The 27,430-nt window shown below is 35.4% G+C and overlaps 1 protein-coding gene, 1 non-coding gene and 1 pseudogene across 2 annotated transcripts in view; 1 reads left to right on the forward strand and 2 right to left on the reverse strand.

Annotated features, from left to right (window-relative positions):
* Window positions 1-13,644, forward strand: part of LOC110585788 — a 48,615-nt pseudogene extending 34,971 nt beyond the window's left edge.
* Window positions 1-27,430, reverse strand: part of LRP1B (LDL receptor related protein 1B) — a 1,499,204-nt gene that overhangs the window by 899,397 nt on the left and 572,377 nt on the right. The window lies entirely within an intron of this gene.
* On the reverse strand, window positions 16,747-16,849 carry LOC123324465. The gene has a single exon (XR_006539830.1). It is a non-coding gene; the product is annotated as a U6 spliceosomal RNA (small nuclear RNA).

Raw genomic sequence — 27,430 nt, forward strand, 5'->3', positions numbered from 1 at the left:
AGGCAACAATGGCTTCCTATCATTCTTCAACTTTTTTTAGAGCTATGTATCTCCCATCCAAGTACTAGCCAAGCCCAACCCTGCTTAGCTTCCGAGAAGATCACACTTTATTGCCTCTTTTTTAGTCCTATGATTCAATCACTCAAAAAACCGATAAATTATACTGCGGCCATATATGCTGGGTCTTCGCTAGTTAGTATCAGCTCCATGTTTTTTAATACCCCCTTCCTGGATTATATATCTGTCCCTGCTTGACATCTAGACTCAGCACATCACGTACAACTAGATTGTTTTCATTTCTAACTTCTATCATCAGACCATAATCCAGTTAGTGCCCTTGCTCAAAACAAGCAGTACAGGAAACCAGACATGGAGAAAAATTTGTATTTGACTGATATTAGTGAAACTTAGACCTATGGCAAGATGTCATGTTAATGTTGGCACACACATATAAGAAAAATACTAATTTCATAGACTATGTTATTGTCAGGCTTTTTTCAGTGTCTAATTCTGCTTTGAAAGATTAGAATACATTTTGGGGGCGCCTGGGTGGCTCAGTTGATTAAGCGACTGCCTTCGGCTCAGGTCATGATCCTGGAGTCCCGGGATCGAGTCCCGCATCGGGCTTCCTGCTCAGCGGGGAGTCTGCTTCTCTCTCTGATCCTCCCCCTCTCATGCTCTCTGTCTCCCATTCTCTCTCTCAGATAAATAAATAAAATCTTTAAAAAAAAAAATTTAGAATACATTTTGGTTTGTCCAAATGTGTAACACAGCAAGAACAAATCTAATTGGGTCATAATGTATCTGTTTTGCTAACTTCTTCAAGCCATTCTCATTATTTTATGAAACTTTATAGAGGAGAAACATGGGTTACTTAATTAAATATACACAGCACTTATAAACTGTGCAAATTCTTTGAGCCTTTGTTTTTATAATACAAATAATAATAGCTCTCTCACAGAATTATAGGGAAGATATCTGTAAAATATCTAGCACAGTCTTTAGCACATAGTGACTAGGTTTTCAAAGTTCCTGTGCTCTTACATTCTGTACACTGAAGTAACTGTGAGTTTCGAGAATGGGTAACAATGTTTTGGGAAAAAAAAAAAAAAAGAAAAAATCACTCAGGAATAAATTATTCTAAATAAACCACTCCACTTCCTTCCCCAAATGACAAATCTTCTGAGTGAGGAATGTAACTCTCACCAGTAAATAGAAAATGCAAACAGTGAAAGACAAATTGCCAGAGTCACAATGAATGTCCATGTGAATGTTATCACTCTGGCTCAAAGAGAGAGAGAGGGAGATGAACAGCAGGGACTTTGCAAATGAGCCAGGCTGAGGTTTTATCAGTTTCACCCCCAGGGCAATACTCGATGCTCCATTGTTCCAGTTAGATTTTGCCCTGAACTGAAACTACTCCAACAGTTTCATTCTCAAATTTCTTACCATCATAATATCTTAAAAAAAAATAAACAGGTGGAATTATCTGTTATGTATGGACAGAGTACATTTTTGTGTGCCTGTTTCATTCTAGCATACACATGCAAACACATATACACTGTTTCCAAAGGTTTATTCATAATTTAACATTGACCTTGTCATATTAGAGTTTAATATTTTCTTTCTAGGACTAGCCTCGGGAAGCTAGGTAGGGTTTGCTACTCACATATAAAACTTTTCTAGTTTTTACTCAAGTACTTAAAGGCTTTTTTTTTTTTTAAGATATTATTTATTTATTTGACACAGAGAGACCACAAGTAGGCAGAGCGGCCAGCAGAGGGAGAGGGAGGAGCAGGCTCCCCACTGAGCAGGGAGCCCGACACACACGAGGCTCTATCCCAGGACTCTGGGATCAAGACCTGAGCTGAAGGCAGACGTTTAACTGGCTGAGCCACGCAGGCACCACAGCACTTTAAGGCTTTTGATCTAAAAAGAGATAATGATGATATCGAATCCTACCCATTCTTTAAGGACCAGCTTAAAGATTATTATGAAACCGGTATTCAAGTAGTAGCAAAAAAGAGAAAAAAAATTACCTCTTTGTGTATTTCTTCTATTTATCTTATACTACCAAACATTTCAGTTATTTATTTGCATATTTTGTGTTTTCTACCAGAATGTAAATTTTTAGAAAACAGATATCTACAGTTTTTTTACATCTTTCTATTCCTAATACAGCTGAGGCACTTACTCCAAATTTTTCTTAAATGAGTAAAATTGGACATATTTTTGGACACACAGGAAAATCAGGAAATAGCTTTAAAGTCACATTTGGATAGTCTTAGTCCTAGGATTTAAGATTAATTTGTGGTGAAACGTATAGGAGAAAGCAGTATGAGAGGCAAAAAGAAAGCAAAAAGATTTGGAAACTTCTTCAAATGGAAGAGTATAGTTAAGGAATGGTGATATCTGCCATCCATTTTAATGGTTAAGTACTGTTATTTACTAACTAGACTTTGTAAGGGAAAAAAATAAAAGGAAAGAACAGAAAAGGTAGAAATAAATATTTATGGTCCTGAGACAGGCTGAAATGGCAATGGACAGACAGGTTTGCCATGTTAGCCTGGCATACTATGCCCAGGGGGCACAAACTCCTGGCGTGTTGTTTTCTCTTTTGTTCACTTGTTCAGCTCAATTGGTTATAAGCTAGTAGGACTGAAGAAACTATATTAAAAAATACTAATAATAAAACTAGGGTGTATTCTCTGCAGCTCTATTCCTGACACACCGTAGAATTTCTCATGCAACTCAACCATAAACAAACATCCCACATCCTACCATTTGTAACCAGAAAACATCTCTTAGAATTGTTTAAATGCTTAACCATGACTGAATGCTGGAACATACTTTTAAATACTACTTCTCTTAAATCTCTTTCTTTATTCTACTTATTCAGTAGTTTAATTTCTCCTTTTAAATTACTCTTTGTTTGGAGAAATTAGATTACCACAATTACTCCTCTCTGTAATTGTTGACACTTTCCTAAAAATAAAGATGCAGCCTCTTATATTTTTGCTTAAATAAAAAATCAAGATGCCACGTATTTTTATGGGTTCATATATTCTTAGCTTTCTCCTTGTCTAAGCAATTGCCAATAAAAAACCTTTTAGACTATTCTTTAGGCTGAACTTCGAGGATGTGGAGGAAAAGGAACCCTCCTGCAGTGCTGGTAGGAATGTTATATATAAGACTTATATATAATTAGACTTATATATAAAAAGACTGGAGCAGTCACTGTGGAAAACAGTATGGAAGTTCCTCAAAAAATTAAAAATAGAACTACCCTATGATAGAGTAATTCCTCTACTGGGTATTTACTCAAAGAACACAAAAATCTAACTCAAAAAGATATATGAACCCTGTTTTTTGCAGCATTATTTACAGTAGCCAAATTATGGGCACAGCCCAAGTGTCCGTCAATACATGAATGGATAAAGAAGATGTGGTATATACATATATATTTTTTTTTCCCAATGTGGTATATATTATATATATATATATATATATAATATTCCATTGTGTATATATATATATACATCCCCCTCTGAATATATATATATATTCATATATATATATATATGACACTCACTCAACTATATATATATATATATGTATATATATATAATGCAAAATTACTCAGCGATAAAAAAGAATGAAATCTTGCCATTTGCAACAATGTGGATGGACCTAAAGGATACAATACTAAGCAAAATAAGTCAGTCAGAGAAAGATAAATACCATATGATTTTACTCATATGTGAAATTTAGGAAATAAAACAAATGAGCAAAGAAAAAAAGAAACAAACCAAAACCAGACTCTTTAACTATAGAGAATAAACTGATGGTTACCAGAGGGTAGGTGGATGGGGAGATGGGTGAAATAGGTAGAGGGGATTAAGGGTATACTTGCCTTGATGAGCACTGAGTATTATATAGAATTGTTGAATCACTCTATCGTACACTTGAAACTAATATAACACTGTATGTTAACTATACTGGAATTAAAATTAAAAATAATAAAATATTAATTATTAAAAAACAAAAAGAGGTACGCCTGGGTGGCACAGTCGGTTAAGCATCCAACTCTTGGTTTTGGCTCACGTCGTGATCTCAAGGTAGTGAGATCGAGCCCCCACTGGGCTCCACCCTCAGTGAGGACTGCTCGAGACTCTCTCCCTGTCCCTCTGCCCCTTCTGCTCATGCTCTCTCTCTCTCTAAAATAAATAAATAAATCTTTTTAAAAAAAGAATAATGGCCAAACTCATTATATATTTTCATAAGCTTATTTTATCAGTTTTCATATCATGGGAGTTACCATTTCCATTCTTACTTGTGATTCTAGAAAATTATATATTATCTCAGAATATTTTCTAACTTCTTTGTTTCGTTATACCCTTAGATGTTCAACATTAAAGTTCAACAGTCTACAGCTGAAAATGTCTTTCCCTCCAAATATGCTTCTCGTCTCTATTCCCTATCTCAGAATGGCATCACCATCTAATAATCCAAGCCTGGGCCATCCCATAAATATAAATTTGCCCTAATTCTTATCGATCACAACTCGTAGGAGTCTCTCAAAATCTATTTCTAACAGTTTATTTCCACTGCTACTGCTTTAGTTTAGGATTACAAAAAAATCTTCCTTGTATTATGTCAGTTGCCTCCTAACTTGTTTCCCTATCTCTGTTGTCTCGTCTCAGTAATCAAGGAAAGGAGCAGTATAGCCTAGAGAAAAATCTAGGACTACCAAAGTTAAATGATAACACCACACTATTATAATTAATGGTCTGTACATTACTTTAGCAGTACAAATAAAACAGAAAAAAGTAATTTATATAGCATTTGTATAAATATAATATAATATAAAAATGCACAGAAAAATGAAATTAATTGATAGGGTTTTTTTTTTAAATATAGGGAATAATATAATTGGACCACTTATTGTGGTGGGAACACAATTGTTTTTTGACTCTGATTAAAGACAATTTTTTTTTTTTTGTAAGACACTGAGAGGCAAATATCTACTTAATGATGACTTTCTTTGGAAAATATCTACATTGGAAATGAAAGTAAGGTTACTATTAAAAAAATTTATTTTTACTGAAAGCTTAACTCTTTCAAAAATTCACGTATATAATAATGCTTTATATTTATACATTGTTTTCTGTATTTACTTATATTTCCTTATTTGAGACTGTAGATTTCTTGGTATGGAGAGGGGATATTATATTATTTGGGGAATGCTGGACAAGGGAGTCATACTTTTATGTACATTTAAAAAATACGCATCTTGTAATACATTTGAATTTTCATATACTAAGGACTTGCATCTTTGAAATCCTAAGGACACATTTTATTTTTGTAGCAATAAGGACAACTGTGTTTCTGAGTTTATGTTTATATATTAAAATCATACACTACATTGCTGACAAAATTTTATTAAAGTCTTAGAATTTTACTAAGTTAATATTATTCATGTAACATAATTTTATTTTTTACTTTTTTAAAGATTTTACTTATTTACTTGAGAGAGAGACACAGAGATAGTGGGAAAGATAATGAGAGAGACCATGAGTGGGAAAGAGAGGGAGAAGCAGGCTCCCCCTGCTAAACAGGGAGCCCAACATGGGACTCGATCCCAGGACCCTGAGATCATGACCTGAGCCGAAGGCAGACAAATGATTGAGCTACCCAGGTGCCCCCACATAACATAATTTTAAAAATTACACTTAGTAGTTTTTCTCAAGTAATAAATGGCTCAGTTTATTTAAAAATATTAGTTAAATATTATGATTATATGTAATTGAATGTATTTTGAAAAATCATCCGGTCTAACAATCGAAAGTTGATACTAGAAAATGGTTTAAGATAGTGTCAGGATAGGGGCACTTGGGTGGCTCAGTCAGTTAAGCGTCTGCCTTTGGCTGGGGTCGTGATCCTGGGGTCCTGGGATCGAGCCCCTCATCTGGCTCCCTGCTCAGCAGGGAGGCTGCTTCTCCCTCTCACCCTGCTCATGCTCTCTCTTGCTGTCTGTCTCTCTCTCTCAAATAAATAAATAAAATCTTAAAAAAATAAAATAAAAAAGAGATGGTGCCAGGATAGTGGTCCTTGAGTCAGTCTCTACTTCTTTCAAAAATCCTGCAGTAACAGGAAAGGACGCTAATTTGTATTACTGTGAGACACTCAAACACTCAACTATTTTCTAGAATTCAGAAGGAATTAAAAACTGCCATATGACTGATAAAACTAGAATGAAAAACACAATGACCAATCTATATATTCTGACCAAAACTAAAATAAAACCACTAACCAGGAGAGAAAATGGAAACACGTTTTGTGTTTCCTTACCTATTTGTCACCTCAGTCAGAAATCCAGAGCCCATGCCAAGCAGTTGCCCCTTCAAGGTGACAGCTGGACTTTGAGGAACCCAGAGCGCTGGTCCTTCCCTCTTCCATCACTGCCTCCCCTCCCAAATCAATTCACAAACCACAATTCTGAGAAGGATTTAGAAGAAATTTAGAAGTACCACATTACATGCTGAGAGGAAGAGTTCTCATAGATAAATGTAAAAGCAGAAGTTAGCACATGAAACCCACTGATAGATAGGCAATTTAGGAATTTCGATGGTTCTTTTCTTTCTGTTTAAGAAGTCAAGTCTGGGGGTGCCTCGGTGGCTCAGTAGGTTAAGTGTCTGTCTTCAGCTCAGGTCATGACCCAGGGTGCTGGGATCAAGCTCCACTCAGCAGGGAGTCTGCTTCTCCCCTCTCCCTCTGCCCACCCTCCCCCCACCCCACCCTTTTGTGGTGCTATCTCGCTCTCTCTCAAATAAATAGATAAAAATCTCAAAAAAAAGTCAAAGTCTGGAAACAGGTAGTTGAAGTAAATGAAACCTTTTGAAGCACAGGCACAGGGAATAAATGTCTGCTAGAAAAATCTCAGCATTAATTATCAATCTGGGTTGATGAAAGGTACAGAATACTTGGCAGGACACCATCCCATCCTGCCCAATGAAATCTTGTTCTCATTCCCAACTTCATCCACCCTCCACAAATCTAACAAATAGGAAAATAATTATATTGTTGCATTTCACTGGAGAGAACATTATATTGTCCAGGCTTTAAAAACAAAGATGCTGGGGCGCCTGGGTGGCTCAGTTGGTTAAGCGACTGCCTTCGGCTCAGGTCATGATCCTGGAGTCCCGGGATCGAGTCCCGCATCGGGCTTCCTGCTCGGCAGGGAGCCTGCTTCTGCCTCTGACCCTCCTCCCTCTCATGCTCTCTGTCTCTCATTGTCTCTCTCGCAAATAAATAAAATCTTAAAAAAAATAATAATAATTAAAAAAAAATAAAATAAAAATAAAAAAAATAAAAAATAAAAACAAAAATGCTTTATATAACCTATCATTTGCTTTTTTAATTATTATTATGTTATGTTAATCACCATACATTACATCATTAGTTTTTGATGTAGTGTTCCATGATTCATTGTTTGTGTATAACACCCAGTGTTCCATGCAGAACGTGCCCTCTTTAATACCCATCACCAGGCTAACCCATCCTCCCACCCCCTCCCCTCTAGAACCCTCAGTTTGTTTTTCAGAGTCCATCGTCTCTCATGGTTCGTCTCCCCCTCTGATTTCCCCCCCTTCATTCTTCCCCTTCTGCTATCTTCTTCTCTCTTTTTTTTTTTTTTAACATATAATGTATTATTTGTTTCAGGGGTACAGGTCTGTGATTCAACAGTCTTACACAATTCATAGCAATCACCATAACATGTACCCTCCTCAGTGTCTATCACCAAGCCACCCCATCCCTCCCACTTCCCACCACTCCAGCAACTCTCAGTTTCTTTCCTGAGATTAAGAATTCCTCATATCAGTGAGATCATATGATACATGTCTTTCTCTGATTGACTTATTTCGCTCAGCATAATACCCTCCAGTTCCATCCACATCATTGCAAATGGCAAGATTTCATTCCTTTTGATGGCTGCATAATATTCCATTGTGTGTGTGTGTGTGTGTGTGTGTGTGTGTGTATACCACCTCTTCTTTATCCATTCATCTGTCAATGGACATCTTGGCTCTTTACATAGTTAGGCTATTGTGGACATTGCTGCTATAAACATCGGGGTGCACTTACCACTTCGGATCCCTACATTTGTATCTTTGGGGTAAATACCCAGTACTGCAATTGCTGGTTCATATGGTAGCTCTATTTTCAACTTTTTGAGGAACCTCCATACTGTTTTCCAGAGTGGCTGCACCAGCTTGCATTCCCACCAACAGTGGAGGAGGGTTTCCCCTTTCTCCACATCTCTGCATGTCTTTTCCTGACTTATTAATTTTAGCCATTCTGACTGGTGTGAGGTGATATCTCATTGAGGTTTTGATTTGGATTTCCCTGATGCCGAGTGATGTTGAGCACTTTTTCATGTGTCTGTTGGCCATGTGGATGTCTTCTTTGGAAAAATGTCTGTTCATGTCTTCTGCCCATTTCCTGATTGGATCATTTGTTCTTTGGGTGTTGAGTTTGATGAGTTCTTTATAGATTTTGGATACTAGCCCTTTAACTGAAATGTCATTTGCAAATATCTTCTCCCATTCTTTTGGCTGTCTTTTGGTTTTGTTGACTGTTTCTTTTGCTGTGCAAAAGCTTTTTATCTTGATGAAGTCCCAATAATTCATTTTTGCCCTTGCTTCCCTTGCCTTTGGCGATGTTTCTAGGAAGAAGTTGCTGCGGCTATCATTTGCTTTTAAACTTATAAAAACATATGGATATAAAAAGCATATGTAACATACCAATTTTAATCTGCTTTAAATTTATAAAACATGAATATAAAAGTTTATGCAATTTTCTACATGTATGAATACAAATGTATGCAATAGAAATATGGTATATTAACAGTTTATTCTGGGACATAAATAATTTCTAATTAGTACCTTTTATGTATATCTTTATCTTACAAATTTTCTATAAAATTTACATATTACAGGAGAAAAAATTAAACCTAAAAGGTACTCTGGAGAAGAATGGTCTTGCCTTCTTCTGTGGAACTGGGAAGCTGGATGTCACAGAGGAGAACTAACAAACCAAGGTACATGGATAGTAGCTACAGAGTCAGAAATGGAACCTTGGCCTTTTTATCATCTTTCTATTATTTATGTATAATATTTAAAAAACTAAATTAAAAGTATAAACATATAGACATAGATTCTTCTACATTTTTATTAATTCAAATAAAAGGGTGCCTGGGTGGCTCAGTCATTAAGCGTCTGCCTTTGACTTGGGTCATGATCCCAGGGTCCTGGGATCAAGCCCTGTGTCAGGTTCCCTGCTGAGTGGGGAATCTGTTTCTCCCTCTCCCACTCCCCCTGTTTGTGCTTGCGTGCTCACTCTCTCTTTGTCGAATGAATAGATAAAATGTTGAAAAATATTTATATATAGCAATAGCCAGGTGCAAGCCCCCTGTTTCGGAGCAATTAAAATGCTTTAGCATAAACTTCTCATATAATGACAAAATTTAATACAACCTCTCAAATGACAAGAAATAAGTCAATTAATCAATAAGTTGGGCAAAAGAAGTCTTATTGTTTAGAGTCACAATTTAGCTTTTACTATAACAAAATAACATTACATTTAAAAAGATGGGAATATAAGCAAATAAAAAAGGTTAAAATTGTTAGCCATTTGAAAAATGCAAATGAAAGCCTTATAAGACCTCATTATATGCCTACTAGAATTGCTAAAATAAATAAATATAAATATAAATATATATATAATACCAAATGCTGGAAAGGATGCTGAGCAACTGGATCTCATAGCGCTAGTAAAATTGTACAGACTCTCTGGAAAACAGTTTGGCAGTGTTTTTTTTTTTTTTTTTGGTTGGTTTGTTGGTTTTTGTTTCTAAATAAAATTAGACATGAATTTACCATGCAATTTACTCAGCAATCATACTCCTGGGTATTTATCCTAGAAAAATGAAAATTTATGCTCACATGAAAACCTGTACACAGATGTTCATAGAAGCTTGAAATAATTTATTAAATTAGTTATTTATTTAAATAATAAATAGCTTCAAATTAGAAACCACCCAAAGGTTTCTCTTTCATATGAATGGATAATTGACGTGTTATGTCTCTACAATGGAATGCTACTCAGCAATAGAAAGGAATGTGCCACCAATATGCACAATATGAATGGATCTTGAGGGAATCATATTGAGTGGGGGGAAAAAAAAGCCAATCTCAAAGTTTTTAATTGAAAAATCTTCCATTTAGTAATATTCTTGAAGTCACAAAATATGGTCATGAGAACAGATCAGTGGTTGCCAGAGGTTAGGGCTAGGGAAGTGTGTGACTAAGTGGAAAAAAGAAAAGGAGGGTTTTTCAGTGGTGATGGATGTGTGCTGTATCTTGATTTTGGCGATGGTTATATAAATATATACACAGGAAATTTCAAAGAACTATAGACTAAAAAAGTGTGCATATGAAATTCGAATAACATCAGTAGTTGAGTTAATAATATTGTACCAATATAAATTTCCTGGTTTTAATAATTTACTATGGTCATGTAAGATGTTATCATTAAGAGAAGTAGGGTGAATGGTTTATAGGAGTTTTCTATTAATTTTTCAACTTTTGGAGAGTCAATATATTTCAAAATTAAAGTATCAAATACAATAAAATAAAGGATACTTTTTTCTTTTACCTGCCTAAAGTAGAGGCAAATTATTATAAAATTCAATGGTTTTCTCCATTACCTTTGATTTATTTTCCAATTTAGCTGTTACTACTTGTATATATATCTCATAAAAAATTATGAAATGGAAGTTCCATTTTCCTCATTACTACAACATTAGGGAGAAATAAGATAAAAATATTATAATGATGAACAAAAAGTAAATTTGTCAAATAACCTTTTTTGATTTCTTACACAATTAACATTTTATTTGCCAGTTCTTCTATTTTAAAACACAGCTGACGGGGGGGGGGGGGGGGGGGGCAGATAGTAACGAACAAAGCCATTTCCAGATGGAAAGACTAGAATGCTACCACCAAAATCAACAAAATATTTGGACACAATTCTCCATTGGATCTCTGACATTTCTGCCCTTTGTTTTAAGCAAAGGCATTGGCAACTTTTGTTTTATACTACCCTTTCAAGGATGTGTGTAAAACAAACAGTGTCTCCCTCTGGGGCAGGGGGCAGATTTGTCACCTGACCAGAATAATAAAGATAATGCCTTTTTCCAGGGCAAAGGTTGGTGGGCCAGTGGCTAGCTATGGCCTTATAAAATTGGTGGTTTCCTAAACTCAGAGTTGCTCAGCTATCCTACAAACTTACTGTGTGCATATCATCCATCTCAGTCCACCTTTACATTCTTCCTTGGGACTTGGGGAGCCTATCCTGTGATGAATAAAGCTCTCCATGACCTAGAAGACTGTGAAACTAGAACAAGTTAACTTGATGGCTTGTGAATAAAATAAAATCTCAGGTGAAAGGGTTTGAGGGTTATAGGGCTTTATATAGACTTCAGAAATTTCAGGGTTTCTTCCTGACAGTTCCTTGGCATAATGTGTCTTTCTTTAACCTACAGGGGCAACTCCAGACCTGCCTAAATATGTATAGTCTCTGGATGGCAGCCTGTTCAGAATGAGAATTGGGACATTAAGACTTAATTCTGGTTACAGTTTATAAATATGCTCTGGTCCCTCTTTCATTTGACTCCTCCAGGCAAAGCTCTGGTTGAAGTAGGAGATGACTGGGGAGAAAAAAGGAGATGAAGTTGTAGCAACTTCAGAATTTGTGGAGGTGGAAGGAGAGCAAAAATCCTGTAGTTGAAGGAGTGATAACCTTAGACTGTGGGAAGTATGGGGATGGGCAGGACATTAATGATCTTTCAGATCTGCCTCTAGAGGCTTTCCTCTAGAATATAAGCACCCTGGTGCTCCTCTTTATCTTTTCAATGATGTTTGAAAAGGAGGGGAACTAATTTGAGCATGGAGCTCACACTGCCTGCAGTCCTGTGAGTAATAAAGTACTTTATCTTTGACCCAAAGTCTCTGTCTTCTGCCAAGATCTAGGAAGCTCTGACAGTCAAACTTGGCTTGCAAATAGGATAAAATCTCACATTATTTGCAGTTTTGACAAATATAAAATAACTAAAGAGGGTCCAGTTTAACTATATTCTGGTTTTCCAAATTTGAAAATATAATTTGGAAGCATAGGTCTAAAAACAATAGTACTGGGCTCCGGATGATTTAAACACTGTTTTTATAGGTGGTTTATCACTGAAGTTCACAAACGCATATGTAATAAGGTACCTGATGTCCCACCATGAATCCTCTCGGCTTCTAATTCTTGTGGAATCTATGGTGGACAGTTGAAAATGAGCTTTGATTTTCCACATATTGACAACATTTCACCTTGAGCAAAGTAAATCTTGTTCAGTAGGCATGCATTAGCCTAGGAAATTAACATACCAAGGGCAACACTCAACTGATAGAGGAAAGGAGTTTGTCATGATTGGTCTTCAAGTAGGCAGTTCTGTCAAGCATTCCATACGCTCCTCAGAAAGTTCTAAGGAGAATCAAGCCCCAATTCATCAGTTCCTGTAGTAACATGCTTCATATTGCCTTTACCTCCTTCCGGTACTCTTCTTCGAAGACCCCATACCCTTGCTTCCTGGAATAACCACTTAACTAGCCTACCTAAACACAAAAACTTGTCTGAACCTTGAACCTCTTCTTTTGGAAAGTACCTAATTTAATACAAAGGACACAGCTCATTTCACAACAGATATGTTTAGGTTGCATATTTATAAACTTTCTTTCTCTGTTCAAGCAAATTCATATATTTCCATAAAATGAAATTAAAGGTTTATATTATAAAGTATAATTTGAATTCAATTTTACAAAATGAATAAAAACTCCTCAACCTGGTAATAATACTGTTTTGTGTTGCAAGATGATTCTACTGATTGATGACCACTTGGATATATGATAATTTGTGAATTTACATCCAGATACATTAGGAAGATGTCTGTTCAAAATCAAGTTTATAACCCCTGGTTTGGCACCAAGTCAAAATTATTATACTTTGCAGATGATTATTACATCTTGGACTTTTCTAATGTTAGATATTTGGGGCTACTCTAAAAAAACATTGAAACTTTGATGCTACTTTATGTTTTTGTGGAAAATCTACATTAGAACTGCTAAGAAACAGAGACTGAGGAAAGCATTAATCTGCATTGTATGCATAAGATATTGAATTCAGTTCCAGTTGTATTGAGTTGAATGGCATTTAGAGAACTCATAATGTGAGCAAGAGAATCTGTGGTTGCTATATACAAGGAAGCAGAAGGTGGAGATGGAAGTTAGAAGAGTGAACAGCATCTTACAGAGAAGTTAATGGTCCTGTGATGATCTATTGCAGAGCTGGAGGAACTACGAGTTTTGTGGAATTTTTTGCTTTTTTCTTAATTAGTGTCGGGTTTGGGAGTACAACTCAATCATCGTTAAACTCTATGGTAATACAAAGTTGACTAATAGTAGTGAAGAAATTCTCCAATTTTCATCTGTATCCATCAATGGTCATACTAGACAGGCTAAACTGATGAATAGTAAAAACTAGCTCACAAACATATAGCAGTCTCCAGATAACAAAGCATTTTTATATAAGTTGCCATATTTAACTCTTATTTTCCTGATGAGGATAACAGAAATAGACAAAATTGTTCACATTTTACAAATGCTTCTTTTGAATGTCAGATTTTTCATGTAGTTGTATAGAACAGCTAATAGGATACAAAACTAGAACTCTACTCAAGGTATTCTAACCCAAGTTGTAGGCTTTTTTCTCTCTGTAGTCATTACGATCATGCTTATTTGGGGGCCAGATTTCTTTCTGTGATAGTAACAAACAGATTTTGCTGAAATCCAGATTTGGAGAAGCAGCTTTAAATCCCCTATAGCCTCGTTAAAGAGAAAATAAGCTCTGGAATTTAGAGGATGCAGAGTCATTCCAAGAAGGAATAAGGCAATTGGAAATATAATAGCAGCTGGTCCAGAATTCTTTTATTAATTACTTTTATAATGTTTTCTTACCCAACTACTAAAACTAGTTACTTTTATTTCCTTATTTCTATTTGACCCACTATCTCAATGGCTCAGTGTTTTAATCATCTCATTCCTGCTTCGACACATCACACTTTATCTGATCTTTCCATTATTCCCAAGAATCCACTTTCTCAATACACTCAAATCACAATGATAGATAATGAAATATATTCACTGATTTTTAAGTTCTGATTTTTAAAAATTTTTTTAAAGATTTATTTATTTTTAGAGAGAGAGAGTGAGGGAGGGACAGAGGGATAGAATCTCAAGCCAACTCCCCTCTGAGCATGGAGCCCTACATAGGGTTTGATCTCACGACCCTGAGACCATGACCTAAGCTGTAATCAAGAGTCGGCCGCTTAACCAACTGTGCCACCCGGGTGCCCCTAAGTTCTGATTTTTAAAACAAGTTATTATGCAGAGAGAATGTGGAATGAACAAGAACACTTAAATAAAAGTAGCCAGAGGGCTCTAATCCTTTGTATTTCAGAAAAAGCACAGAATTGGGGAGTTGAAAGAAAACCTTACAAATCATCAGTTATGAATTCGGAAAACCTTACAAATCATCAGTGATGAATTAACCAAGGTTCCCTGAATCCAGAACTGGAAGCCAAATCTTTTGACTTAAGCCAGGGCTCTTCCCAATATACGATGTTATATCCTCCACATCACCAACTCTCTTGTTTTGTTTTCTCTATTTTTTGGTTGTCTTTTCTCCATTAACTCTTTGGTGATGAAATATTGATAGCATTGATTAAATGTTTATACTATTACAATTATGATAAGTAAGGTCACTAATTCCCCATGGAATATCATGATTACAAATAACATTAGCTAATAATTTTCATCATCTTTTAGATATACATTTACCTCCTACAAGCTCACAATATCCAGGATTTACAAATTAATTATTCACTTATTATTATTTTGTTCATTTAAGAAGTGCATCATCATCCTCTACCAACATAATATGAAATTATGTTGTTAATCATTTTAAGTATAATTGAACCATTAAGAAAATAAGAACAATAGTACATTCTCAGTAAGTTATATCCATTTAAATGAGTTTATAAAGGAAAATAAGAAATTAAAAGTTTCACATAATTTGTGATTATAATAATAATGATTAAATTCTCACTCATTTAAAAATAATCATTTTTAGTTAGAAGTCTTAGTTAACATAATGTTCATTATAGCGAGATTCTAATATTTTCTTAAATGTTAAGTATGCCATTGTTATTACCATGGTTTCAGTTGAAGTCTTAAGCCATAGCTATTTGTTTTGTTTTTGTTTTTGTTTTGTTTTATTTATTTATTTGAGAGAGAGAAAGAGAGGGAGGGAGAGCAGAGTGAGAGTGTGAGGGAGAAGCAGACTCCCCACTGGGCAGAGAGCCTGACATGGGGCTCAGTCCCAGGACCCTGAGATCATGACCTGAGCCAAAGGCAGACACTTAACTGAATGAGCCCCCCAGGTGCCCATAAGCTGCAGCTATTTGTAATAAAGTAAATTTCTTCCACCCATAATACATTCAAAATATATACACATAATATATCACAAAATGATGTTTCCTCCATTTATGCAGGTATTACTCTAGTCCAAGCAACTGTTACCCATCTTAAGCTACTGAAATAGGCTCTTCACTAATCTTTCCATTCCCATTTTGCCCCACAACACACACACAACATATTTCACAATAACTGAGCTTTCTAGATTGTATATCTGGCCAACTGACTTTTTGGCTTAAAATCTTCCAGTGTGGCTTTCAAGAGTCTAGACGATACAGCCCCACCCTCTCTCTTCACATTCATTTTGAGCCACTCATCTCCTTGGTTACTGTACTCCAACCACACTGCCCTTTTCCCAGTTTCTCAAACATGCTCCACTCTCTTCCTCCGCAAGGTATCAGACTTGGTCTCTCTCTGCAATGCTCCTTGTGCTCCCTGTCGACATTACCACTTTCCCTAATTTTCTTGTCTTATCCTTTAAGTAACATTTGAAATGTCATCTCCTCAGTGAGACTTGCACTGACCAACTAATTTAACTAATGTATTCTCTGTCAATCTTGACAATTACACATTGTTTATATTCATATCGCACTTACCATAATTTGTATTTATGAGTGTATCTATGTATGAAAGTACTTATTGGTTGCACTAGAGTAAAAAATAAATAGCACTCTTAATAATTTGTTTTTATAAGATGTATCAAGTAAGCTCATGGCTTTTTAACAACTTAGAAAAGGATTTTAGAAAATACATTATTATATTGTAGAGTACAACTAGCAAATCTAAAACTTAAAATGTAATACACATAAAACATGAAACCTCTATACTTCAAAAGTACCTATCCCGTAAGGGTTCATCCAGATCTAGTTGAAACATACTAAAAGACTGAAAAAAAATAAAATAAAAGACTGATTGCAACTTTATTTTTACTTTTTTATTTCCCAAGATATTATTTTTTAATTTTTAGATAATTTGAGACTTGTAGAAAAGTCATAAAAATAATAAAAAAGACTCTCATAAACTTTTCACCCTGAATCCCCATTTATTATAATTTTACCATACTTGCTTTATCACCAAATACACAAAAAACATATAAAATATATTTTTTTCTAAAAATATGGAATATAAAATGCTTCACATGTCATCCTTATGTAGGAGTTAGGGTAATCTTTGTATTGTTCCATTTTTAATATATGTGCAGCTAAAGTATATACTTAGCATTTTTAATTTTACCCAACTCTAGCTCCCATTATATTTTCCAAATATCACATCGACATGAATTAACCAAAAGAGGCATTGTGCATATAATAAATGTCAATGTTTCTTCCTTTCTTCTTTCCAGTAGCAGTATTAAAATACTAAAACTATACAAAATAGACATTAACTAAGTGGAACAGACAAAGCTGATATATGACCAATATTGTCATATAAGTGTTAATTCAGCTCCTTCACTTTTTAAAATCTGTTTTTGTTGGGGGCTTTCATTATTTATTTGATGGCTCATATTAGTGAACTAAAGTTAATAATACATATGGTAAATTATAATCACTTTAGAAACGTTAACTCATTTGATTCTTATAATAATCTTCGATAGAAATATTATAAAATTAAAAAGTGGAGGATTTTCAGTAATTAAAACACATTTTCCATTCAGTCCATAAAGAGCTATGCTGGGATTCAAATCTAAATCTATTGGATTCTAAAGCACATTTTTTTAGAAATATGAATGTAACTACTTAAAACTACTGGGTTTTGATGATTCTTAACAAAGAATAGAAACAAAAACTAAGATATAACTATGAAGATAAAGTACAATGGTTTTAAGACAACAAGCTGCTTGAAGAGAAGTGATGGAAATCATGGTGTATAGTAGGAAGTCTAAAGCAGAAATCTAAAATGAAAATAGACAAAGACTATTATAGCATATTTTATTGATAGAGCCAAGTGATATGGCATACTTTCATTTGGGTGGGCTAGTCTATGTGTCAACAATTGCCACTAAAAATAAATGTCTGATTCAGCATCCTATTTTACCAGAAGTTGTCTGACAGCTTGTATCTATTGTAAATGATGTGCATTAAAACAAGATTGCTCTCCATCTGCTAGAAAGTGAAGCAGTGGTTTCTATTATAACTATGTTTAGAAAGAAAATGAGTCAGTTACCTAGAGTAGTGAAGTGCACTGTGTAAGACAGTGAACTATTAAACAATCACACTTAATCACTATTGAAATTTAAAATCCTGAACTACCAAATTATAGACAGAATTTTGCAGTTCAGACTGTCAAAAGAGAAAAGGACACTAGAGAAAATAATTACAATAAATAACTGTAATAATAACAGTGATAGTCTTTCTTATAAAAATAGCGAATTTTATCCATATAGTCTTCATCTAATAGGATTGCTTCTGTTCAGAAATTTATTACTAATCAGGAACGCTACAGCAAGATTTTCTGAGTTTAAATCTTTACTTCATTAATTAGTAAACGTGTGACATTTAGCAAGTGCTTTTCTCTACCCACCTCAGTCTCCTGATCTGTATAATGGATAAATACAGGCTTTTGTGAAGACTAAGCGAATGATATAAGCTAATGGCTTATAAAAGAGCATGACAGAGTAAACGCATGACAGCTAAAGCAAATTAGTAATCATAATCTACATAGTACTCAATGATATTTTGTTATAAATACCCTTAATAGTACAAAGTTGTTTGTAAAATATGGAGTATATTTTTTAGTGTATATATACTAATCAGAAGAAAAAAACCTTCTGATTAGTAATTAATCTTGACATTTTTGTGTTTCCCCCTCATTTCAAATCACTGGAGGTTTTCCAAAGCTACACCAGTGGCTTATATTACACAGTTTTCTGGGATAGCCATAAATAACTGAAGTCAGTGTTTGAGGAGAACTGCATTATCATTAATCCTGCATTGCATAGTACAGTAGCATGTAGAAACAGACATTACAAGAAGAGTAGCAACAGAATTATAGTTGTTAGGTAGTAAAGAAGAGAATCTGTCCTTTCTAAGGACAAAAGTTTGAAATTTCATCACTTAACGTATCAAAATTGATAACAGGAAGCAACAAATCCAACATCAACCTGATTCAAACGTGCAAGTGAGAACAGTATTTGGACACAGATTGGCATAGAAAAAGATACCACTCCCTCCTACCCACCCCCCCCCCAATATAATCAAAATCCTAACAGACAAAAAGTGTTACTACCCAGGTTTTTAACCTTATATTCATGATGGAGTTTGGTTACCAATTATACAAACTCTTAATTATAGAGTGCCTATATACCATTTATGAATATGTTTATATATTCTTATTCCTATCTAATAAGTATATAGCAAAACTTATTCCATGGTGTGGATTTATATCTTTTCTTCTAAAATTGTGATATCTTTAAAAAATCTCCTGTAGGGGCGCCTGGGTGGCTCAGTGGCTAAGCTTCTGCCTTCAGCTCAGGTCATGATCCCAGGCTCCCAGGATCGAGCCCCGCATCGGGCTCCCTGCTCCGCGGGAAGCCTACTTCTCCCTCTCCCGCTCCCCCTGCTTGTGTTCCCTCTCTCACTGTGTCTTTCTCTGTCAAATAACTAAATAAAAAATCTTAAAAAAAATAAATAAATAAAATAAATAAATAATTTAAAAAAATTAAAAATCTCCTGTATTCTTATGAAGAGGTATGAGGCCCAAGCAAACCCTGTAATTCTGAAATGGTAGATAATGATCATTAGCTTCACATAAGTCATTTCTGAATAAAAAACTGCTTTTTGGGGGGTCAATCAAGCCACCAACCCTAGAAAATGAGCCGAGAAGAAGCATTTCTCATGCATGGGTAAGTCAGCTAGACCTTAGTTGTGACAGAAATGTGAATCTCTCCTGCTTTCTCTAATAACCCTGCATCCTGTGATGTCTCCCTTACTGTTTGCCTCGCCAGCAAGACCCACACTGAGCTTTAACAGTGTGGAGAAAGCACAGTTATGGATCCATTGGCCCTCTCAATTTTGAAAGCTATTTCCTTCACACTGTGACTTGAATGGTGAGAAAAGTGTAGGGGAAGTAGTTTCCACCTCCACGAGAAATGTTAGTATTTACCCACTTCTTTTTTTCTCAGCCCATACAAGCTCTTTCATTTTTAAAATCTGGAGTAAATACTCCCTTCAAATGCCAGCCTATGAACAAAGGCTGATTATGCATGGGAAAATCGGGCCCATCATTATAATCATGCTAAAAGATGCTGGGGAGATTTCTCTTTTCCTTCCTTGTAAGTTATACATTTAGGGAAACCACTCAACCACTCTTCAATTGTGTCCCTGTGGCTTTACAAGAGTTAATGATGCATTCAAAAGGTGTTTCTTTCCTATTCACAGAGGAACTGAGGCAAGTAGACTTGGGCTCATCCAGAATTCATAGCTTAGTGGTGTACAGAGAGCACAGCATTAAGGCATTTTTGGAATTTGTACCTGAGTGAGAGTATGGAAGTCCTGGATGTCAACATGAATGAAGAAAAGATACAATTATTCTGAAACGAGTCACCCATTTCCTGACTGATTCACAATTACAGTCGTATGATAACTTACAAATAGTTTCTTTTTCCTTCCTTTTTCAAAAAATGAACAGGCTTCATTTTTGGAGCCTCAGGTTTATAGAAAATTGAGCAGATATAAAGCTCCCATACATCCCCTTTCTTCCTCAGTCATGGTTTCTTCTGTCTTATATTAGTGTGTTACACTTGTTACAATTAATGAAACAATACTATCGCATTGTTATTGTTATTAACTGAAGTCCATACATTAGGGTTCACTCTTTGTATTGTACAGTTAGTTATATGGGTTTTGGCAAATGCATAATGACACCTATTCACCATTACAGTATCCTATGGAACAGTTTCACTGCCCTAAAAATTATCTTTATTCTACCTGTTCATCCTCCCTTAATCCCCTGCCCCAACCCCTGGCAACCACTGATCTTTCTGCTCTCTCTGTAGTTTTTTGTTTTTTTCTTTTTTCATAATGGCTTATAGTTACTTCCTTTAAATTTTCAGAACAAATCCAGTGTGTCATTTCTATTCATCTTCATGGAACTAACACACATGCAAACTTACAGGCATCCCATGTTAAGGTACAAAATTGCCACACTGCATATCCCCAAGTGCCATTATCCTCAGCACTGAGTACCCAGTCTTGTGCATGAATGGTAGCTCCCCACAAACCCCCAAATTCCTCATCTTAACACCCCTCCTCTCAGCTTAAAGCTGACTCATTACAGGTATAGTGTAGTGGATAAGGGTGCAGGTTGCTTGAGTCTGAGCCCTGACTGCAACAGTTCCTGGTTCTTTGACTATGGGCAAGTAATTTACCTCTCCAAGCCTCATCTGTACAAGAAGATAAAGGTATTAATTACCTCACAAGATACTGTGAAGATTAAATTGATCAATGCACAGGGAGTGCTTAGAACAATGACTGGCCAAAGTAAACAGTCAGTAACGTTGATATTAATTTCTTTCTTTCTTTGTCTCTCAAAAAAAATGGTCTCTATCAGAACGGCAAATTCACATTCTGATGTAATACTAAACATAAAGGAAACAAGACAGATAATGCAAAAGTAGTTAGTTGACTCTATATGCAACAGTCAGATAGTTTAGTCTTTAGGTAAATGATGATAGAGTGACTTGAGGTTCTGGGGTAGTTGAGATCATCTATGAGAACATGTTCAATAAAATCACCCCCATCATGGAGAAGTTCACATAGCACAGATGAGCTCACTATATGAATTCCATGTGATGTATTCAGCATCAATTCAAGCAGGACAAAGGGGCAGAGCAGGATGCTCCATAACGTATCACATTATAATTTGTCTCAGCATATATATGCTTCTACATTATGAACACTAAGAATATTACTATGAAAAATATGTAACATAAAGCTCTTTCCAATTCAAATCTTTAATAAAACTACCTCCCAGAAAATGCCATAGCTCAGATATAAGTTTTTAAAAATACTATTAATTACAAGTGTTTAAGGCAGAGACTTTGATCCTCTAAATTTACTTATAATATCATTGACTAAAATAAATATTCTTATTTAATTTAAGAAAAATGGGATTTTGGCTTTAATCACAATTATCATACTTTAGCTGTTAATCCTATAGATTACAAAACAAATAAGTTTTTTGAGTTATTCACTATTATTCATCTTTATTAATTTTAATAAAATATACTTAAAACTGTTTTTTAAATCATGCAATATTAAGTTGTCTGATAAGTGAAATCTAGTGTATGAGATGACTATACAAAAAATTAAAAAATACAAAATAAAAACCAGGCATGGCTTAAAAAATATCTTTACTAAGCAACCTCAAATGTATGTATTATTCTGCTTATCTTATCCAGGTACTTGTCTTTTGAATAATAGAAGCAGATAGAGATCCAAAGAGTAAGAGCATTTAAGGAAGGCAGAGTTTCCAGCAGCTAGTTCTATTTCTCACTAAGAATTTCCCTATCTTCAATCATCTAAACCTATGTTTGTCTTATTCATCAGGAAGTCACTATAGATCCCTAAAATATCTCTTCCTATGGACTAAACTAGGGCTTTCTGTCTAAATTTAGCATGCTAGCAACAAAAACAAAAACACATGACTGGTAGCCACAGTTTGAATAATTGCCTTGTTAAATCATCATAGGTGTTATCAATGCAGTTTTCACTGTCATCTTTGTCATCATCATCATCATTATCATCTCCATTACCATCCTTATCTAGTATTTGCAGGGTTTTGATAAAGAACCTCAAAATATCCATCATGAAGAACACGATTCGCTCTCAAGTACAGTAATTTGGATTCCACAGCAAATATTCCCATGGCACTGAATTGATAATACATCTCTCTCCCATTCTCACTGAAATTATCTGTTTGGCTTCTTCCAGTTCTTTTCCCTAACAGAAACTTGATTATGTTCAGACAGCCATCATTCCGCATTCCCCTCCCCATCCTGCTCCTTCACCACCACCAAATCCCACACAACTGGGGGAAATTGAATACACTTCCAGATCTTGGGGTGGACTCTGATTAATACAAATTCAAACATCACATGGTATTCTCCCAGCAACTGAGACTGCTCCTGGTGTGAGAAAGCAACCTTATTTAGCCCACTCAAATTGAAGTAATAGATTTGTAGTACATTTTAAGGGGTCAGATTTCTTTCTTTTTCCTGCTGCATGAGAATAAGTAAACAATTTTCCTCAGTTGCTACTGGCAGCAACCTTATGACCATGGGGAAAAAGGATGTAGTTGTGGATGGCAGAGCAGAGATATGGAAGGGATGTGGCTCTCTAATGATGTCATCGAGGTGTCAATTCAACCAAGCTCAGATACAACCAAGCCTGGATCCCAACCAGGCTTGCTCTCCTCTGGACTTCCTCTAAGTGAGAAAATGAATTCACTTATCATTAAACACGTAAAGATTTTTGTCAGTGTCTAAAGTATTAGAAAACATACTGATCATTATTATACTATATTTACACTGTTTCAACTGTCTTCTCTTTCTCTTCTGCCTCTGGTGTTACCCCTACCAATAATCCATTTTGTCCTCCACTCTCAGATTGAATTTCTGTAAACATTACATTTATTCAAAGTATGCTCCAAAACAAACAAGAAAACAAAAAATAAATAATAGATACAAGCTTAGTGCATATCAAATAAAATCCAAGATAGCACGTCTGGAAAATAAGGTCTTCTATGGGCTGGTAGTAGTAGTGAGATCTTAGGAAGCACAAATAGAAGAATAATTATCATTAGAACATCTAAAAAGTTGGAAATAGAGTGGAGAAAGTTCATGGTGTTTCTAGACTTTCCAGAGAAGAGGGTGTTTAGGTTCTAGGAATTTTGCACCAGTTATTTAGAGAAATTGCCCTAATATGGAGATGCCTGTTATTTCATTTACTGGCCAGGGTATAATATACTTGTTTCTCTGATTATATGTTTGCCAAGCAACTTTTAATAGATTATGTGTATTTGTGAATGTCTCAAGAGGAAATATATACCTAATGAAAATAACTCATTCAAGGTAAAATGATAAACCTGAAATCTGAACATTCAGGGGAGTATAAAAAACACTGGCAAAACATGAACCCACTCAATTTAAAATACCTTTCAGAAACAAAGTCTTTGACATGCTATCTTCTTCTGCATTTAATTTGTTAGTAACCAAAAGACAATAATAATAATAATAATAATAATAATAATAATAAAATCAGATAGTGGTTATAGTGGCAGAGACAGTCATCTGTGACCAGAAGCTCATAGTTCATGCCATTCCCTTTCCAAAATGTGGAGGGGTTGACCGAAACCATATTTTATAACCACTTACCTTTAGATGTGACCAAGTGACTAGATGTCACTAACTATGAAGGAACTGAAATAATAAAGGTTGCTACTGAGCTAGAAATAGAAAAAAGAAAAAAGGCAGATGTGCCTTTTCTCTCTGTGGTCAAAAATCAGAGGATTCTCTGGGATAAGATATTTACAAATGTCTTACCAGATAAAGGGCTAGTATCCAAAATCTATAAAGAACTTATCAAAGTCAACACTAAAGAACAAACAATCCAATCAAGAAATGGGCAGAAGATATGAACAGACATTTCTCCAAAGAAAACATACAAATGGCCAACAGAGGGGCACCTGGGTGGCTCAGTCATTAAGCGTCTGCCTTTGGCTCAGGTCATGATCCCAGGGTCCTGGGATCGAGCCCTGCATCGGGCTCCCTGCTAGGTGGGAAGCCTGCTTCTCCCTCTCCCACTTCCCCTGCATGTGTTCCCTCTCTTGCTGTGTCTCTCTCTCTCTGTCAAATAAATAAATAAAATCTTAAAAAAAAAAATAGCCAATAGACACATGAAAAAATGTTCAACATCACTCAGCATCAGGGAAATCCAAATCAAAACCACAGTGAGATACCACCTCACACCAGTCAGAATGGCTAAAATTCACAAGTCATGAAACGACAGATGTTGGTGAGGATGTGGAGAAAGGGGAACCCTCCTCCACTGTTGGTGGGAATGCAAGTTGGTGCAGCCACTCTGGAAAACAGTATGGAAGTTCTTCAAAAAGTTGAAAATAGAGCTACCCTACCCTAGTAGCAATTGCAGTACTGGGTATTTACCCCCAAAGATACAAATATAGTGATCTGAAAGGGCACCTGCACCCCAATGTATATAGCAGCAATGTCCATAATAGACAAACTATGGAAAGGGCCCAGATGTCCATTGACAGGTGAACGGATAAATAAGATGTGATATATATACACAATGGAATACTACTCAGCCATCAAAAAAAGAAATTTTGCCATTCACAATGAAGTGGATGGAACTAGAGGGTATTATGCTAAGCGAAATAAGTCAATCAGAGAAACACAATTATCATATGACCTCATTCATATGTGGAATTTAAGAAACAAAACAGAGGATCATATGGGAAGAGAGGAAAAATTAAAACAAGAAGAAATCAGAGAGGTAGATAAACCATAAGAGACTCTTAATCATAGGAAACAAACTGAGGGTTTCTGGAGGTGAGGGGGGTGGGGGATAGGGTAACTGGGTGCTGGACATTAAGGAGGGCATGTGATGAGTACTGGGTGTTATATAAGACTGATGAATCACTGACCTCTACCTCTGAAACCAATAATACATTATATGTTAATTAATTGAATTTAAATTTAAAAAATAAGGAAAAAAAATCAAGGGATTTTCAGGCCCTAAAGGATATGGGAACCGTAAGATGAAAGAAGCCTCCGTCTTTGAATCATCACATGGAGAAAAGCTGCCTGATAGCTAAGAACACATGCATTGGACTCTATCTTGAGCAATAAAACAGAAAACAAATAAATGAAATTTCTATTGTGCTATCCACTAAAATTTATAGCAGTGAGTGTTACCCTAATAAATTCAAAAGTTAGTAGCACAAGTACAGAACTACCTTAATAAAAATTTAAAATACGTAACATTGGTTTCATGGTTAAGGCAGCAGCATCAACATAATTATTGTTCAGGACTGAAAATACCAAAGGTTAAATATACTTAATAAAAATGTCATTTGTAATATCTTGATAAATATATTGGGGAAGAAATGCATTTTGAGCCTGTGGATTTAAAGAAAGAAGTTTAAAAGTATAATAGTAGTGGTTGTATTAGTTACTGCATGCTTACTTCAGGAAGATATTATAAAAAAAAAAAAAAGTATAAATTAAAATTGGCTGGTTGATAGCAAAGACTGAAAGGGAACAGACCAAGTGCAAAACTGAGGCCTCCCAGGTTTGGAAAGCAAATTGTTTCTAGGGCCTGAATAGTAAGAAAAAATACTGAAAATGTCTTTGAGCAACAAAAGTCAATTAAGACTTCCCAATTAAACAGAAAATTTCACCTTCAAACAAAAGGTGTTTGCTTTCCACTGAAGCATTGTTTTCAGGCCTCAAAGTGACCACCAACAGATTGAAAGAGACAACCAAGAGTGTAAGGTACAAAGAAATAATTTGAGTTTGATAATTATTTCTAGAATATAACTTAGTGAGGATATTGGTATATAAAAGTAATGGGAAGCAAAGAAATAAAAATTCTACTAATTTTCAATGAATTTATAACCACAAAAGTCATGAGCCTAGCTTACACAATTTTTCATCTCTTCAAACCTTCAAACAACTTGAAAGGAACAAGAAACAATCTTTGAAATATAGAGTCCACAGGGGGAGAGTATTCCCCATTGCCAATTTTGTATTAGCACACATTGATGTATTGATGTATTGAACACAACAGACTAGAAAGAACCTCCTAGGGGAAGCATAGGTAAAGAACAGTGGACAAGGGGAAATGTTATAGGGAAAGAACCAGCATCTACACAAGAGACTTCCAAACCAACAGGGCAGGAGGTCCTTCCTTGCCTGGCAGGATTTCATTATTGCTTTATGCCAATGGCTACTGTGTGCCTCCAATCTTCTTTTCTAGCTGATAATTTTGTTTGTCATTCTATCACTAGTCCATCCATTTATATAGGGTATGGAGGGGACAGTGGGTATCTGTCCTTTGTTTCATAGTTTGCTGTATACAAGAAAGTACAAAAGGTCATATTGAAAAGGATTACACACCACATAGAGATCCTCCACTCTGACCTAAATGTAGTATTCTATGTATGGGATTAGATATGTATGGTTGAATATAGATATTTGGTAGCTAGAAGAGAAGACTGTGACAGAAATGGCAAGTATTTATTGAAAGCTCCCACTTCCATAGTATGGTGGTGTCATGGGCAAGAAACTGCCTAATCAGGTGTTACAATTAATAGCTATAGTCACCAAGCTGTACATGTGTACTTATTTATATTATAACTGGAAGTTTGTATGTTTTGACCACTTTCTTCTAATTCTCCCTTTCTCCAACTTCTGCCACTGGTAATCACAAGTCTGATCTCTTTTTAGGAGTCTGTTTTATCACTTTTTGTTTAGATGTCACATGTGAGTTCATACAGTGTGTTTTTCTTTGTCTGATTATTTCACTTGTTATAATGTCTTCAAGGTCCATCTATGTTGTCACGAATGGTAGGATTTCCTCTTTGTATTTTCTTTAATGGTTGAATAATATTCCACCCTGTGTGTGTGTGTGTGCATATATACACACGTATGTGTATATCATAAATTCTTTGGACAAAAATGCAATGATACGCTGATAGACACTTAGGTTCTTCCCATGTCATGGCTATTGTAAATAATGCTAGTGTGACCATGGGGGTGCAGATATCTTTTTGAGTTA

The sequence above is a fragment of the Neomonachus schauinslandi genome, chromosome 3 (assembly GCF_002201575.2).
Source record: "Neomonachus schauinslandi chromosome 3, ASM220157v2, whole genome shotgun sequence".
Taxonomy (NCBI): Eukaryota; Metazoa; Chordata; class Mammalia; order Carnivora; family Phocidae; genus Neomonachus; species Neomonachus schauinslandi.